Source organism: Schistocerca serialis, chromosome 9, assembly GCF_023864345.2.
Source record: "Schistocerca serialis cubense isolate TAMUIC-IGC-003099 chromosome 9, iqSchSeri2.2, whole genome shotgun sequence".
NCBI lineage: Eukaryota > Metazoa > Arthropoda > Insecta > Orthoptera > Acrididae > Schistocerca > Schistocerca serialis.
In genome coordinates this window covers 472,365,149-472,383,506 of record NC_064646.1, presented here as the reverse complement: position 1 = coordinate 472,383,506, position 18,358 = coordinate 472,365,149, and the positions used below count along the sequence as shown (strand labels likewise).

General features: G+C 38.1%; 1 long non-coding RNA gene and 1 pseudogene across 1 annotated transcript; both read left to right on the top strand.

Annotated features, from left to right (window-relative positions):
* The first annotated feature begins 14,323 nt into the window (after positions 1–14,323).
* On the top strand, positions 14,324–14,660 carry LOC126418716 (uncharacterized). Its single transcript, XR_007575890.1, has 2 exons — positions 14,324–14,411; positions 14,517–14,660. It is a non-coding gene; the product is annotated as an uncharacterized LOC126418716 (long non-coding RNA).
* A 2,086-nt stretch (positions 14,661–16,746) lies between these two features.
* Positions 16,747–16,864, top strand: LOC126420132 (5S ribosomal RNA; annotated as a pseudogene).
* The last annotated feature ends 1,494 nt before the right edge of the window (positions 16,865–18,358 follow it).

Sequence of the window (18,358 nt, the reverse complement as noted above, 5' to 3'; positions counted from 1 at the left end):
ATCTATTTCCGATAAACTATGTTTGGAAGGTACTATCATAAACAATAGTAAGGTAATTGGAAAGAATGATGAAGTGCTATATCCACTGGAATTACTTGAAGGATTTTTCAGAGATTACAAAGAAATGATGTGGGAAGCATGGAGGTATACCTCCATGGTGGGAAGGGTATTCAGCTACATCTTTTACATGTAGTCCATTGCAGCTGGTGCACTCATAAGATGGGCTAGCACATATAAAGATGGAAAAGAAGTTGCTGGAACAGTACCTAAAGAGGCTAAGATAGTAGTAAATGGTATGGAAATTCGTGCACCAATTGTTAAATACGATCCTGAATGTGAAATTGAATTAGAACAAGAAATACTTAAATACCCAATATCTTTCTATGACTTGCAGACTCACAAAGTTGCTGGATTAAGTGGTAGTAATAATCTTGAATTAGATATAACAAGTTATTATAATTCGTTGCAATTTGATATACCATATTTTATGTTTGTAGTTTTCCAGACATATAGGGAGAACAATCAGCTTAAAGACTCATCATTATTTGACCATTTCGAAGTACAAAATATACATGTTAAGAAGTGTTTAATGAAGTTTTTCCACAATAAATGTGAAATTTAGATCCACCAAATAACTTTCATACTGCTTATGATGCTTTCTGTGATTTTAAATGTATTACACAATCGAAAGTAGATGTTGATATGAATCCATATAATTTTATTACTACCTACCCAATTTATGTCATAAACATGACACATTGAAAGAATACATAACACACAGAAAGAAAACAACAATGAAATTGTGTGCTATCTTCAACAATAAATTACCTGGTAAGAGATTAGCTTATACAATTATATATGCTAAGAGAAACTTGACATATTGTGATATTCGCTATTTTTGACTTCATTAAAACAGCAAATACGAGTAGTTAATACTTTCAGCCAGAAGGCAAATACTTGTTTATAAATAATGATTAATGTATAATAAGGCGTCGCATACCGACGGTGGAATTTTCTAAATAATGTAATTCGTCGTCTTTGGATAGCAATATAAACAGAAAAATACGGATAGATATGCTATCCTTCACTATTTTGTTCGCTGGAGAACAAATGAAGCCTTGAGCGCTAAAGACTTGTACTGTTTTTCTTAAGTAAGACGGACGCAGATTTGTGGCAGTCTGATCTAATTTTTACTAAATGTATAAAAACGTGTTATGTCTAAGTTTGAGTGAAGTGTAGAAAGAAGAACTGTTATAACTTATCGTGACGACGCACGAGCGACTCAGGAGGACAATGGGTATATAAAAGAGCGCTCAATGGACATGAAACGGACATAAAAATCTACCGTCATTGTAGTACTAAGCTTAAGGTACGATGTATGTTTTAATTATAATAAATATTTGTTCTGGGAATACTGGATAATTTAGCAGTGCTCATTCCTGTCATCTCCTCAGTATTATTTTCATTTTAATTATGCATTTTGCTAAGATTACAGACACCAAGATCAGCAGTCCAATGTGCTTGTTACATTGATAATAAGAAAAATGTTTTATCGTCTCCTTGCGTCAGTTTTAATATTGAATTTCCGTTTTGTGTGATGTTACAGTTGTTTTTGAGCCCTTAAGAACTTTCTGGTCCATTAGAAAATTGTTTTGTCATAACAATAACTTCACAACCAGGTATGATCGTACCTACAATCATGAAGTAATTAGAAAGATGATAATGCAATTTCTTAATCAATAGCATTCTAGCTGTGGCTGCTTCAAGCCGCGTGAAGCTGCAAGTAAAAAACTATTCACATTTCATAATGCAATATTTTATGACAATGGTCAATCCAGGATTCTTACACCAATTGTGATTGACAAAACAGTAAGCGAAATCTCAATTTCCAACTTTCCATTGAATAACAACATCATTTTTATTTTGTAACATCACACTTGGCGCCCGAACAGGGACTTGAGCGAAAATTAGTTCAAATTCTTGGAAAATTTTCTATGTGCTTGTGTTAATAAATGTTCTGTCGTTTCATGTACACATCATCTCTCTGTGAGAATGACGGAAAATATGCTGGTCAATAACGCAGTTTAATTATCGAGAGAAAGGAAAAGAAAAGAGACGCGAATTTGCTGAGGCAACATAGTGGTAACCAAGCCATCAAAAAGTAAGTCAGAATTTTGCATGCGCAGTGTACTGCTTCAGTAGCAATGTTGCTTTTCCAAGTCGATCCACATCCTTTCTATCTCCTTCTCGCTATAGAAAATCTGCTTTATTTTATCTTTCAAAGTAAAATTCTTCGTAGTCTGATAATAGAAATTATTTCTCTCTGTTGTTAGTATAGCTATACTACATTTTCAACATGGTGGATATTTTGTGCAATTTGCAGTGAACAGCATCTTCATTCATTTGTCAGAAACATTTAAGTTCCATCTTGTCTTCTCGCCAGATAGAATTTCATTTGTTGCTCACCTGAGAGCGGTGCTCTTAGCGGACTCACCACGTCACTGACAAACGACGAAACCCTTGCGTAGCACGTGGTTTACTGACGAAAATGGCAGATAGTAAACAGAGACAGGTGACAACAGGAGACAGGAGCGAAGATGTTAACAGTATTCCATACCCTTTATGATCGCGAACGGTAGGTTCCGGTGTGGAAACTGAACTAACTATGTCTGTAACTGAAGAAAGTGACCCTAAAGTCCAAACTCTTCCAACTGCAGCTACAAATGACCTCGGTGCATTAATGGAAATGCTGAAACAACAGTTTGACGCAGTAAATGAGACTATAAAAACACAGAATGAGACTGTTAACGCCCGATTAGATGCTGTAAGCAAGTCAGTAAAAACACAGCTAGGCACAATCAAAACAGATCTGCATAAAGAAATTAAGGCTGAATTAAATACCCATTTGGGTGAGGTGCAAACTAAGATCAGTGATCAAATTCAGAAAATGCAGAAACAGGTGAAAAGTGAAATAGCTGAAGTATCTGGAACATTAAACACAAAAATTCAGGCAGCTACCAAAGAAATAAACTCAGTTAAAAATAAAGTATCTGACATTGAAGGTGTAGTAGAGGATCTGTCGAGGCAGATAGACTCAATCAATATCGAAGAACAGGTTCAGAGCACCGTGAAAGCACATGCGGAGGCATTGTCAGAACACTACGGTGAATGGATAAAGGGTAAAGATATTTTTATCGAAAAGAAGGTCAGGGAGGACCGTAGAGAGACTGTCAAGGATGTAACATATGAAATCTTAGCTGCTCCTGGTAATTCGGGAGACACAGTGGTTTCTGAACTGGGACATATTCGAAGGACACTTACACAGGATCTTCCTGAGTGGAAGCAGCAAGTAGTGGACGAGGTCAGAATGCTGAGAAACTGGGTAGAAAATCCGCACACGCATACGCAAACTTTAGGGAACAACTCTATAGACGGTGATGAATGTCAGTCAACTCTTTATCGTTCACCGCCTGGTTACATGCAAAACAACAGTCCTGTTGAGCCCCAAGTGGGGAAAATAAATGATCCGCCCACAATTGTGAGTTTAATGCAAGAGGAAAGTGTGATTAAGCATCGCACTTTTCCTGTTTTTCATCCGCAGAAGCGAGAAATATACCCCATCGTGTTCCTAAAGAATTTTTCCGGCATATTTCCCAGGAGCTGGACAGACAGACAGCGTATTCAGTTCGTCACTGGCTTTATTTCCGGTGATGCAGCATTATGGAGAACGGAAATGGTAGACACGTGTAGGAATTATGAAGAGTTTGAGAAAATGTTCTTGGCAAAATTTTGGAGTAATGGGGTACGGCAAAGATTAAGGATGGAGGTGTATGGTGCGGAAATTTTCAATGAGAAGCATGGAAGTCTCCGGCGATACTTCGAGAAGTATGTAGCAAAAATTAAATTCTGGGATTCTCCGATTTCTTCCAAGGACGTAATTATGATTCTCAAAAGCAAACTCCCTGTGTCTATTAGAGAGAAACTAGTAAATGTGTCCGAAGAAGACACGGATGTATTCCTTTCTGTACTGGATTCCTTAGATTTAATTAGCGAGGATGTGCGCTCCAAGGTTGGCAGCGGCAAATTCTTCCCTAGCAGCCAGCAGCATGCATCGCACGCGGACAACAATGCGCCGAAGGAGAGAGCGAGCTACTGCGACCGCTGTTGCCAACCTGCCAGCCGTTATGAAAACGCAAACGGCAATAACTTTAAACGGAAGCAGAAAACCAATTACAGTAATCAGCAGAGATACCACCCAATTTACAACCACCAGGTACAATATCAGTACGGAACCCCCCCCCCCCCTTTAATTCTGCGCCTGAACAGTATGGAAATCCTCCACAAACGATTGGTAATTTTTCAAATGGGCCAGTGTACAATCAAAGTTATAGGTCGAAAAATAGCAAGTGGCATGGGCAAGGCGGAGGCCACCCAGCACAACATCAGAACAACTTTTCACAGGATAGAGGACCGCGGAACAATTTTCAAACGGCACCAACTGCGAACTTTCCTTCACAAGGAAATGGTTTTGCCGGCAACCAAAAGATCGGGCGACATCATCCGCCTCAAGTATTCTATTTACAAGTGAATGCACCCAGTGGATTTTACCCCTTTACACCAGCATTTGTACCACATAACCAGCACCAATATGAAACGGAACAAACACTTAAGGCCATGAATGACAAACAGACTAAGCATCCTGTGGAAAATTAGAGGCAGCGCCTATCAGTCTCCTAGAGGTCGCTGCCGGTTCGAGTATGAATACTCTGATTCTGAGTATGTTAATGTGATAACTGTACGACCATGAGACCGACTTACGAGATGACCTTGCAGCTGACAGAGAAGCTCAAGACATTAATGACATTTATGATGAACAGGACCAGGCTTCGATTAAGATTTCTATTGCCAACATTCCTGTCACAGCCATTGTTGAAAGAGGAGCAAACATCAATGTCACGTCATCATGTCTCTTCAGACAGTGGTCTTCTGTTTCAAAAGTTTTATCATTGCCGATTCAGGGTAGCTCCATATCGGGAGCGATTGGTCCATCGAAACAGATAGTTAGTTTACAGACACAGCCTCAACTGCAGATAGAATCTGTTTTGCTTTCTTGCCTCTTGCGTACTGGAAATTTCCTTGTGTGAACTGTTAATGATAAGTATTGTGTTGAACAGCGCACTGACTACATGGTAATGGCTACTACGTGTAAACTTTAAGTATTAAATGTTAAGTATGGAAAAATTGTTTATAGTGGTGGACATTGAACTGATATTTCTCCAACAAGCTGTAGCAGGAAATTGAGGCTGCACCAAGAATTTCAATTTAACTTTAAGATAGTATACACAAAAAAAAGTGCTTGCGAGGTGATTGCCTGGAGCTATATAAATATGTAAAGGTGAGAAATGGAGGATGATGCGTAAATAAGCACTTCTCTGAAGGTACAAGAAGATTTATAGATTTATTTTTAGTAATGTAAGTACTTGAAGTTCTGTTGTAAAAGCCCAAATTACCTGCATAAAAAAAAAAAATACATGTTCAAAACGTCCAGACAGTGAAGAGGAGTGGAGGAAATATCTTAGCTTAAAGTTCAGTTAAAGTGTGCTGTTAAATGAGAAAACAGGTGGTAACCCACATGTGTTCACACAAGGAGACAATAAGCTGCAGTAAACGATGTTAAGTGAAATACAGTACAAATAGAGGCAAACCATGAAGCATCAATAATGTAGCATAAGTACTCCATCAGGCCATTAATTGCTATGAAAGTAAACTATTTTCCTGTGATCTGAGCCCAATGTAAAGAGTATATGAGGAATGTTAGCTGACGAATTGATTTCAGTAGAATCAAGGCACTAAATAACCACACAGCAAGCACCCTGAATCATAAATAAGTCCAAGTAAAGATCTTCAGAAGATTTGTAGTGTAATCTAGCGACCATTCAATACCCTAATTGAAGGCTAATCTAAAGAACAAGCAATACAGTGATATTTAAACTTAATACTGACTATAACCAGAGTAAGACGTAGAAGTAGCGAAGCATGCTGTAATGAAAGAGGTTGAAATTTATATATGTGCCTATGTTTATTATGATAATTTTATTTACATGCAGGTTTTATTGCAAAAATGCCTCTTAAGACACTCCTCTTATGAAATCCATTTTTCTTGTGCCCGTTCCTTTTGATCCTGGTTCATTAACCCAGACCAAGGGTCGACTTGTAAAAGGCACGTGTGCTTCGAGGCAAAGCAGTGCTTATGAGAAATGACACACGTAGCGCGATGAACTTCGCTAGCTTTGGTAATGTTTGTTATGGACAGGTTGCGTAAACCCAGTGAAATGTGGGTAATTCCATTCATGCGAAAAATAGTAGACACGTGTTACCCTATTTTTTTAACAGAGAACGATTGCTGAGTACATGAAGCGAAGAGGGAGACCTATTGTTATCCAGTCTGCCCTCAAATGTATATAAAAAAAAATGGCAAGCACAAAAGAAAGGGTTCAGCGTTAAGTGTGTACTCGTAAAGTAGTATATATGCTGCGTGGCAGTAGAAAATGATCTTGGGTGCACTAAAGAATAAATGCAACGAGTGTTGCGAAATCTGTAGTTTTCATAATGAGGAGATGAGCCCTTAAAAGAAAATTTGAAAGAATATTTTTAGATTCACTAGTGAAAGTAAACCTTGAGATATAAAGAGTCCATTCATTAAGCAGTTATTCACTGGACTTAATAAAAGGAGTGACCATTAATTGTAAATATTAGCTCGTAAGTGATCTTTTGTAAATAGTAGAATATAAGTCTTTCTGTACCAATTGAGGAAACCTGCAAAATTGATTGTTTTGTAAATGAACGCTATTGACGAAGGAACTGAGCACGAATGCTGTGTGAAGATGCACACTAAAGTGCGATGTGCACAATAAAAATAACTGTTCAGTGTGTATTAGCGGTGGTGCTGTACTGCAAGTGTAAAAAGAAGTCAAGGCTACGACAACAGGTGCAACGCAAAGTTCAGTGTTGTTCTAAGTGCAGCGACAGCTGAAACATTCGTCGTCACTTACCTGTGAGCCTCATGGGAGGCAGTTGACAGGGGAGTATGGAGGCAGCTTCAGTGTCCGGCTCCTCCGATGGAAAACGCGCGCGAGGTGTTTGTATCGATGCACTCGCGTGATATGAAGTTCACACACAAAAAAAAGGGCGATCGACGACCGGCAGCTCTGTTACAGCCTGAGCGCGAACGGATACTGAGTATTGGAGCTCACGCAACACTGTGCAGCCGCTGTGAGTGGCTGACGTGTGGGTGACGAAACAATCCAAACTTTGAACTGCTAACCGCCATGACTTCAATCGTACATACTGGAGGAAAGACATTTGCACACTTGTGTGACTACATTTTCATACGTAAATTAAGCAATTTTCTTGAGTTGGAGTTAAGATAAGTGAGAAGTAGATTGCTAGATTACTCAGACCTTATAGCCATTAATATCGGCACTCCTGAACATTGCTAAAATGAATTATAATCCTGTCTCTTGATGGACACAGAAAATGAATGTGCACTATAGGAAGACCCTGAACTCCAGACCAGTCCCGATCCATAAGAAATGTATCCAATAGGTTGTAAGTTATACTAATAATTTTCCACTTCTTCTGCTTCATATTGTAAATAAAAACCCGGGAAGCCACTTGAATTCCTGGCACCACAGTGGAAAGGACAGATGTACTGCATGATGAACGCCGTAGACAGCTAACACAGAAAGTGAAAGCATCACGAAGTGTAGTGCTACGCTATTAAACTGTAATTGAACCACAATGAGTCAACAGATGCTAGAACATTGTCCACTCTAGTTTAGTGAAAATAAGCATTCACTGTACTCATGTATTAGTTGTAAAGCTCAAGAGAATGTAATTTCTGAATTCTATTCCCTGAAGTGTGAAATGAACGTACACTTATAGTTATAAGCAAATATGGACCAAACTTAAATATGCACATAAATGTTAATCTTGGTATTATGGAATGAAGTGACTGATGAACAAAGAGTGAAAAATTTTATTTTGAAAACTGATAAATATCTGATATATGTTTATAAATGTAATTTCAATCTATGTACTTTGTACGCCAGTAACATTATGTAAATGTCACACCAAAAATCACGAATATCTCATGAGGACATGAGGATCGAGGTAATCCTCCGGCATTCCCTCTCTCCTCATGGGAGGCAATGTGATATTCGCTATTTTTGACTTCATTAAAACAGCAAATACGAGTAGTTAATACTTTCAGCCAGAAGGCAAATACTTGTTTATAAATAATGATTAATGTCGCATAGCGACGGTGGAATTTCTAAATAATGTAATTCGTCGTCTTTGGGCGGCAATATAAACAGAAAAATACGGATAGATATGCGATCCTTCACTATTTTGTTCACTGAAGCCTTGAGCGCCAAAAGACTTGTACTGTTTTTCTTAAGTAAGACGGACGCAGATTTGTGGCAGTCTGATCTAATTTTTACTAAATGTATAAAAACATGTTATGTGTAAGTTTGAGTGAAGTGTAGAAAGAAGAACTGTTATAACTTATCATGACGACGCACGAGCGACTCAAGAGGACAATGGGTGTATAAAAGAGCGGTCAATGGACATGAAACGGACATAAAAATCTACCGTCATTGTAGTACTAAGCTTAAGGTACGATATATGTTTTAGTTATAATAAATATTTGTTCTGGGAATACTGAATCATTTAGCAGTGCTCATTCCTATTATCTCCTCAGTATTATTTTCATTTTAATTATGCATTTTGCTAAGATTACAGACACCAAGATCAGCAGTCCAATATGCTTGTTACATTGATAAAAAGAAAACTGTTTTATCGTCTCCTTGCATCAGCTTTAATATTGAATTTCCCTTTTGTGTGATGTTACAGTTGTTTTTGAGCCCTTAAGAACTTTCTGGTCCGTTAGGAAATTGTTTTGTCATAACAACCGAAGTTTGGAAGGTAGGAGACGAGGTACTGGCAGAAGTAAAGCTGTGAGTACCGGGCGTGAGTCGTGCTTCGGTAGCTCAGTTGGTAGAGCACTTGCCCGCGAAAGGCAAAGGTCCCGAGTTCGAGTCTCGGTCGGGCACACAGTTTTAATCTGCCAGGAAGTTTCATATCAGCGCACACTCCGCTGCAGAGTGAAAATCTCATTCTGGAAACACCCCCCAGGCTGTGGCAAAGCCATGTCTCCGCAATATCCTTTCTTTCGGGAGTGCTAGTTCTGCAAGGTTCGCAGGAGAGCTTCTGTAAAGTTTGGAAGGTAGGAGACAAGGTACTGGCAGAAGTAAAGCTGTGAGTACCGGGCGTGACTCGTGCTTCGGTAGCTCAGTTGGTAGAGCACTTTCCCGCGAAAGGCAAAGGTCCCTAGTTCGAGTCTCGGTCGGGCACATAGTTTTAATCTGCCAGGAAGTTTCATATCAACGTACACTCCGCTGCAGAGTGAAAATCTCATTCTGATTAGAAGATGCTTGTGAGAAACTTTGTCAAAAAACTTCCAGAAATGTGAACATATGCAATCGACTAGATATCTCCTGTCGATATCCCTCGTTACTTCATCTGAATAAAGCGCCAGTTATGTTTCACAAGATCACTGGAAACTATAAAATCTCCAGCTTGACATCTTATATTCGTAAATTGCTTACTTAAATAATGTAAAGGTAAGTAGAAAAAAAACTGAAAAGGTGCTGAAAGGAAATTGGAACAGATTTAGAAAAGTTAAATATACCAGAGAATTAATTTCAATTTTCTGTTTACTAATGGAAAGCAACCGAAAAAACGTAGGGTCCCTATATATTCCAAACTCTGAGATGAGTGAGAATAATTAGGAAGATGGAAAAGTCATCTAAATGTCTACAAATGACAAATGTGAATTAAACAGGAGTTGTCCTAAAACTTAAGAGTCAAAATTATGCAAATGGTAGAGATTCTGAAACTGAGTACTTTGATTAATGATCCTGCAGAAAATATTAATAGCAACCTCAAATGTTTCACGGATGATGAAGTTGTCTATAATGTACTACTATCTGAAAAAAGCTGCACAACTATTCAATTGGATCTGGGAAAGATTTCAAAGTAGTGCTATCACTGGCAACTTGCTTTATATATTCAGAAATGTAAAAATATGCTCTTCACATACTGAAAAAAAGTATCCTGTGACTACAATATCAGTGATTCACACTTAGAATCAGTCAACTCATGTAAACATCTGTGTATAAAAAGTTTTAGGACTTTAAATGCGAACATTTTAGGTTAGGCTTTACCGTGACTGTTACTGACATTAAATGAAACAAGTTTACTGTTACCAGTCACCGTTTTATTTTTTCCCACGACGCGTTTCGAGGGTTTAAACCTCCATCATCGGGTAGATTTACATTAGTTAGTATTACATATGTGTGTATGTTGTGTTACGACATTTGGAGGAACTTGTGGCACTGCCTAGTGGAGAAACAAGACACTATTTCAGAATATGGTTTTGGATAACTTTTGACAAAAAATTAAACTGATATTTTATGGTAAACTTTAATAAGTAAACTAGAGTACCTCCAGTGGTCACAGGTTCCTTTTTCTGTCGTAACACTTCACATGTATACTGCCACATTTGTAAACAAATATGGCGTCTGGAATCAGCTGGGTGCAAGGTTCGTGCAGCAGAAGAGAAGACATAATCGCAAAGTGCAAAGAATATACATTGTAACAACATTATTACAGAATAATCGTTTAAACCATTTGGAGGTGTTTGTTTTGAGGTGTCAAATATATGTGTGTGTACTTCAGGTGGTATATAAATCCAATTTTGAAAGGTTAAAACAGCTAAACATTCGTACTCGTTTATGCAATCAAGTGAAAAGTTAAAATGGCTTAAACTTCATACTTGCTAATAACAATTAGGTAAAATGTTATAGGCTTCAATTACAATGATCATATTGGCTACAGCAGTAAAATCATACATAGATGACACTCTTTGAAGAAAGAGAGGGAGAGAGAGAGAGAGAGAGAGAGAGGAAGGAGTGATTATATGAGAGCAAACATTTACATGGCAAGGAGTCTTAAGATTACATGTTGCATATTTTAGCTGCCTAAAGGTTGGGGTAATACACTGGTTAATGTTATAAAATATGCAGATAGATATATATTTGTGCCAGTAGATGATGTACAATACAGTTTTAAGCTGACAGGGGGTACAAGCTGTTGGTGTGATGAATTATCTGTGAATGAGGTCAATCTCTTGTACTCTTGGCGGCTGTCAATATTTATGGTAAATATTAGGATATGTGCACGTATGTGTGTGTGTGTGTGTGTGTGTGTGTGTGTGTGTGTGTGTGTGTGTGTGTGTTTGTGTATTTTAAGAGTGTAGGCAGTTGCTGAAAACAGAGATGATACTATTGTAAATATTGTCATTTTTGTCATTTAAGATGGATTCTGGTTGTTTCATTTGGTGTTTGTATATTTGGAGTGTTTCAAGGATGTCTAGTTTTCTGCCTTTTGGTTGGATATGTAGGATGCTAATACTTGTGTTGTTAACATGGTGTTTTGTTTCATGTAGGTGGGTAGCTATTGCTGATGTGTGGTATTTTTTGTTTTTTAGTGCTGCCATGTGTTCCTTGAACCTAATCTCAAATGATCTGCCTGTCTGGCTTATGTAGAAGCAGTCACAGTCCAAACATTCAATTTTGTACACACCTGTGTGATGAAGTGGGTTTCGTGTGCCGATGTTGTGGGGTAACTTCTGTCCAATCTTGTTGTCTGTTGTAAAGAATATACTTATGCCTTTCCATTTGAAGACATTAGCAATCTGGTATGAAATGTTACCCAGAAAGGGCATTGTATGCAAGACATTATTTTCTTTTCGTTTTTTGTGTTGTGATTGCTTTGCCATTATTGAGTGTTTTAGAGTGTCTATTATGGAGTTGTTATAGCCATTTTCAATAGCTGTTTGTTTTATTATTTCAATTTCTTGATCACGTTTATCTTCTGAGAGTGGTAGTTGGATAGCTCTATTAATCATGTACCGGTATGCTGCCATTTTGTGTACTGCGGGGTGGCAAGAGGAGTTGTGGATTGTAGTATGTGTTGCGATAGGCTTCCGATAAATTTCAAACTGATGTCTGTTATTCTTCATTGTAATGGTAAGGTCTAGGAAATTTATACTGTCATCTTTTTGGTGTTCGACTGTGAATTTTATGCTTTCATGGGAGTTGTTGAAAAACAGATTCAACTCACTGATGTCATCTTTAGTGCCTTTGATTAAAATTATGATATCATCTACATATCTGTAGTAGTAAATGATATTTTTGAGGAGGTGGTGATTGGAATTCAAGATTTTGTCTTCTAGGTTACTAATAAATATTTCTGCTAACAATCCGGAAAGATTTGAGCCCATTGCCAGACCATCTGTTTGTTTGTAGATTTTATTGTTAAATTTAAAATAGTTGTGTGAAAGTGTGAATTCAAGCAGGTCCATTAGTTCTTTAATGTGAGTTGAAGGGATTTTTTTGTGTTTATGTAGGTTGGCATTAATTATTTGTAGTGTGGTATCTATTGGCACTGATGAATAAAGGTTTTGTATGTCGAATGAGGCAAGTGTGGCTCCATCAGGTACTTGTATGTTTTTGACATATTGTGTGAATTCTGTTGTGTTTTTAAGTGTTCTCTCATTATTGAATGTGTATGCTTGTTTCAGAATTCTGAAGAGTATTTTATTGAGCTTGAATGTTGGGCTGTTCCTACAGTTCACTATGGGTCTGATGGGGGTGCCATCTTTGTGTATCTTAGGTTGTGACCTAAGACAAGGTGCTTGTGGGCTCATTGTTACAATGTTTCTTGCTTCTTGATGGTGAGTAGAAAGTTAATGTTGTTTGAAATGTGTTTAATCTCCTTTTGTATTCTGGCTGTTGGATCTTTATGTATTTCAGTTATGTTGCTGGTTTGGAAGAAGTCTAAAGTTTTTTCTATGTATGTAGTTCTGTCCATTACAACAGCTGTGTTGCCTTTGTCAGCTTTTACAATTATTGCATTATTTATGTTTAATTTAGTCTTAATGGTACGTGTAAGGGCTTCTTCTCTTTTCTTGTATGCTGGGAATGGTTTTGCAATTTCCTTTTCAATGATTTCGTTAATTTTGTGGCAGGCTGATATTCTGTCAGTTTGCTTCTTAAAGGCGGTGGTCGAGATCTGTGTGACACAGGTGATGAGCGTCTCTTGGTTCTTTTGGTCCAGCAGAGCTTGAACATTGTGTTTTAAGCCTTTGCAGAGTAGTGCCTCTTCTTCTGCAGTGAATATTATGTTCGTGTTGTTGAGGAAAGGTGTGTAGAATGAGTGCTTCTTTTGGCTGTTTTGGTTCGGTTTGGAAGGTAATTGTTGCTTTATAAGATTGGCCAGTTTTTTCTTCTGTGTAGCTTTCGTTTTCTGTACGATGAACTCGGTGTACTCTTTGACTTTTTTGGTTATGGAATCATATTCTAATCTATGAAGCAACTTTCCCAATTGTAATTCTGCATTATAAAGCTGTGTGTTGAACTTTTGTTTTTTAATATAAAGTTCTTTCAGTTCATTTTTCACCCAGAGTTTTCGTGCGATATCCAGTGTTTTCTTCGCAGTTGTTGTGTTTGTTTTGATGTCAATCTTGACATAATTTGGGATGACGTTATTCTTGAGACAATTCCTATTGAAGTGTATGTGTTGTGTCGTCATTGCGACCTTTTCTGCACTGTTCTTGTATTCGAAAATAGCCTTGATTGCCTGACTGGGCAGATTAACTTTAAATGCGAACATTTTAGGTTAGGCTTTACCGTGACTGTTACTGACATTAAATGAAACAAGTTTACTGTTACCAGTCACCGTTTTATTTTTTCCCACGACGCGTTTCGAAGGTTTAAACCTCCATCATCGGGTGGATTTACACTAGTTAGTATTACATATGTGTGTATGTTGTGTTTATTCTCTCTCTCTCTCTCTCTTTCTTCAAAGAGTGTCATCTATGTATGATTTTACTGCTGTAGCCAATATGATCATTGTAATTGAAGCCTATAACATTTTACCTAATTGTTATTAGCAAGTATGAGGTTTAAGCCATTTTAACTTTTCACTTGATTGCATAAACGAGTACGAATGTTTAGCTGTTTTAACCTTTCAAAATTGGATTTATATACCACCTGAAGTACACACACATATATTTGACACCTCAAAACAAACACCTCCAAATGGTTTAAACGATTATTCTGTAATAATGTTGTTACAATGTATATTCTTTGCACTTTGCGATTATGTCTTCTCTTCTGCTGTACGAATCTTGCACCCAGCTGATTCCAGACGCCATATTTGTTTACAAATGTGGCAGTATACATGTGAAGTGTTACGACAGAAAAAGGAACCTGTGACCACTGGAGGTACTCTAGTTTACTTATTAAAGTTTACCATAAAATATCAGTTTAATTTTTTGTCAAAAGTTATCCAAAACCATATTCTGAAATAGTGTCTTGTTTCTCCACTAGGCAGTGCCACAAGTTCCTCCAAATGTCGTAACACAACATACACACATATGTAATACTAACTAATGTAAATCCACCCGATGATGGAGGTTTAAACCTTCGAAACGCGTCGTGGGAAAAAATAAAACGGTGACTGGTAACAGTAAACTTGTTGTTTCATTTAATTAAAGTTTTAGGACTCTGAAATGGAGTGAGCACATGGGCTCAGTAGTAAGTAATGTGTCTGATGGACTATGTTGAAAGGGTTTGAATTGGCAGACTCCTTAAAATAAACACAAATTGTCCTGTGAAACCCTACTTACAAAAATTTAAGAACCAGTATTAACTAAATAATCCAGAAATATTCTTGAACAATGGAAAGTCCAGATTGGCATATCAACAATATTATAAAAAGGACAGATTGCTAATCACAGTAAAGATGACATGTTGAGTTGCAGACAAGCATTATGACAAGACTGTTACATATTAGCTATTGGCCAAAGTCTTCTTCAGAAAAGAGACATGCATACACATTCACAAAAGGAATCACACCTCACACCATGTGACCTCTAACTTTGGCCACTTCAGCCATACTGACTGTAATAGTCTTATCACTATGCCTGTCTGCAGCTCAGAGTATCATCTTTATGGTGAATAGCAATCTATCCTTTTCCTAACATTGCTAAAAATATTCTCATTATCACAGTTCAACTGAATTACTTCAGTTTCTTGCTGAGGTGCATGAAACTATTAAGCTATTTTGATATTTAGTGTTAATACATTAGATTTAAATCAGTGTAAGATATCTCCAAGTACAGTATTAAATTCGTTTACTAGTTCACTGTTTGTTCAACTTTCAAGAAGAATAGTAGTGTCATCAGCAAAAAGAATAAATTTGCTGTCAGTGTTTGTATGAAGTTGGAGATCATTGATTAACTTAACAAACAGTAAAGGCCCCAGAAGGGATCCTTATGACCCTCCACACTTTAATGTGCTCCAGTAAGATGAAACAATATGGTCACCAGTATGATTCAGTATCAATTTCTGTTTTCTGTTTGTGGTCGTCAATCCACCCTAATCAGGCAATTGCTCTTGAGCGGTAGGGCCGGGCCATGTAAGCAACATTCACAGTTTATAACAACAACGCTTTTATTAAACTTTTCTTTAGGAAATAAAATTTTATCTTTAAAATTTTTGTGGTAAGTTAAGTTAGCAAAGAATCCTTACATGCGCAGGAAGCACGCTATTCAAACAACATTAATCTTTAAACAGGCACTAAGTGATTCACAAGTTAATTAAATTCTGTACACAGTAAAGCTCACAAAAGGAGAATACAATGGTGTGAGGTAAAGTTTAACCAATCATGGATATCACAATTTTTTTTTAATAAAATACAAACAGATCCAAATCAAAGCCGCACGACTCGATTCGGGTAATGTGGCCGAGCCCAATTCCCCACACTACAAGCCAGGTTCTGTCTTGCAAACGTGTCAAACACACCACAAACTCTGTGTCGTGCCCTGGCCTGCTTGACCGTGCTCCCCGATTCCCCAGCACCGCACAGCTCTCCAGCTGTCCCTCTCTAGCGCCACGTGCCAGCCGTGGCCAAAAGCCGTGTCAAACAGCTGAGCCCAAAGATCACACCATGCCAACCTGATCGATCGATCAATACGAGCCGGCACGGCTCACTGTTGTGCAGATATGACAAAATCCACCAATTTATGCTAACAGTCAAACCATAAAAATCAGCCTTCCTTAGGACAATGTTGTGGTCTACACACCGAAAAACCTTTAACAAGTCACAGAAGATTCCAACAGTTGACATTTTATCATTGACTCTAGAATGTCAGAGAGAAAATAGTCAGCTCTAGGAAACTGATTTTTTCGAAACGCAACTGTTTTCTGTTGAGGAGAGTCACACATTACAATTTCTGAAGACACTATTCTTATTGCCAAAGGAAATAATTCAAGCCAGAGAGTCCTGGAATCAGATGTGCTATTTAGAAAGACCAAGGAGTAGTTGATCTCAAACAAGATAAAAAGAAATGAAGGAAAAACTCGATATATGGTATGGAGGCCCAGCAAAAACACATTTCAGGATCACGAAGAAGTTATGAAAGCACTGAGTTTTGTAACAGACCACAAACTTTCATGAACGAGACATACTTGAGAGTGGATGTAAGAAAGTGTCATGTCTAGTGTACCTCCTGAGGAGATGGAAAAGAGTAATTACAGGCCAGCATCTAGTAGCTCTGGCAATGGCCCTGCCGCAGTGGATACACCGGTTCCCATCAGATCACTGAAGTTAAGCGCTGTCGGGCGTGGCTGGCCCTTGGATGGGTGACCATTCGGTCCGCCATGTGCTGTTGCCATTTTTCGGGGTGCACTCTGGTCAAAGAAAACCACCATAACGACCGGGAGAGCTGTGTGCTGACCACACGCCCCTCCTATCCGCATCTTCAGCTGAGGATGACACGGCGGTCGGATGGTTCCGATGGGTCACTTGTGGCCTGAAGATGGAGTGTGCACATCTAGTAGGTATACTGCCTATGGGCTATGGCTGTGAGGTCATCCATCAAGATGCAAGGATGTGCTATTACTGCAGAAGAAGGCAGTAATAATGATCAAATCTTAGGTAAGCAGAAGAACTTCTGACTGTTTACAGCCATTATATATTACTGATCCTCATCCATGCCAAGAAAACTAAGAAGTGTGACACACACAGTGACAACACTCAAAATAAAAAGACTGTAAACTTACCAAGCATTCACTGTTGAAAATGACAAATAATTTTCTGACAAATGCCATCATAACATTCAGTCCCCACCCTTAGATATGAAGATCTTACTGCTGGAGAAGTATAAGAAAAATCATAAAAGGGGTAAAAGAACGCCTGCTATACTCAATCAATGAACTTTTTGCCTCTTGTGACAGTAGTAAAGAGACAGTGGCACAGGCTGCATTCTTGCCAGATTTCCACCTCCTCCATCATCCTTTCTATGACATCATACTCTACTGCCAAATTCCCCAGCCCCTCTGATATTGGACAACTGCCCTATGTCTAAAATAGGGGGAATTCGAAAACACAGTGGGTAATTAAAAAATCTGAGCTGGGAAATTATCCTATTGGTTGAAAAACCTAGGATGGTTGATTTTATTTGATTTATTGTCTTCTTTTGCATATTGTCGCCAATTGCTGACTTTTGCAAACATCAGCATTTTTATACAATTTTTGTACAAGGAGTAGGAATTTGCAATTCACATTTACAAGAAGCCACTTAAGGGTGACACACTTGGCAATATGAGTATATGGTACAGCACTTCACAATGCAACATACAGTTGTTACATAGTATAGGTGTCTGAATTTACAGCATGTTGTTACAAAAATAATATATATATTACAATCGCCTCCGAGTGGTACATCATATAGATAGAAGAGTTAGGCCTACATTCAGGTGTACTGGTGAAGTCTGCATGGATGTCAGATTTCCTTGTGTTTTATCCAGCCTTGTGATGTCAAAACGCAAGATAGTGGATCCTGGGATACTGGCACAGCCTGCATGGTTATCAGATTTCGTGTATTCTATGTTTAGAATCTTGTACTAAGTTTAAATTGGCAGGAAACTAAAAACAACATTGGTTTTCCTCAATCAATCTTACAGTTCTCTTGTTTGAAGTTAAAACAATTGACCCTCAGACACCTAAGTTTTGAGTTCACTTGTCCTAAGTTAAAACTAAATTCTGTGTAAACAGAGATAGGATAGGAACAATTGCATCCCCCTCCCTCCCTCATTGTGCATTTCCTCCACCCCCTCTCTCAGACTGTGCCTTTGCCCCTTCTCTCTGATCATATCTTCCTACTCCT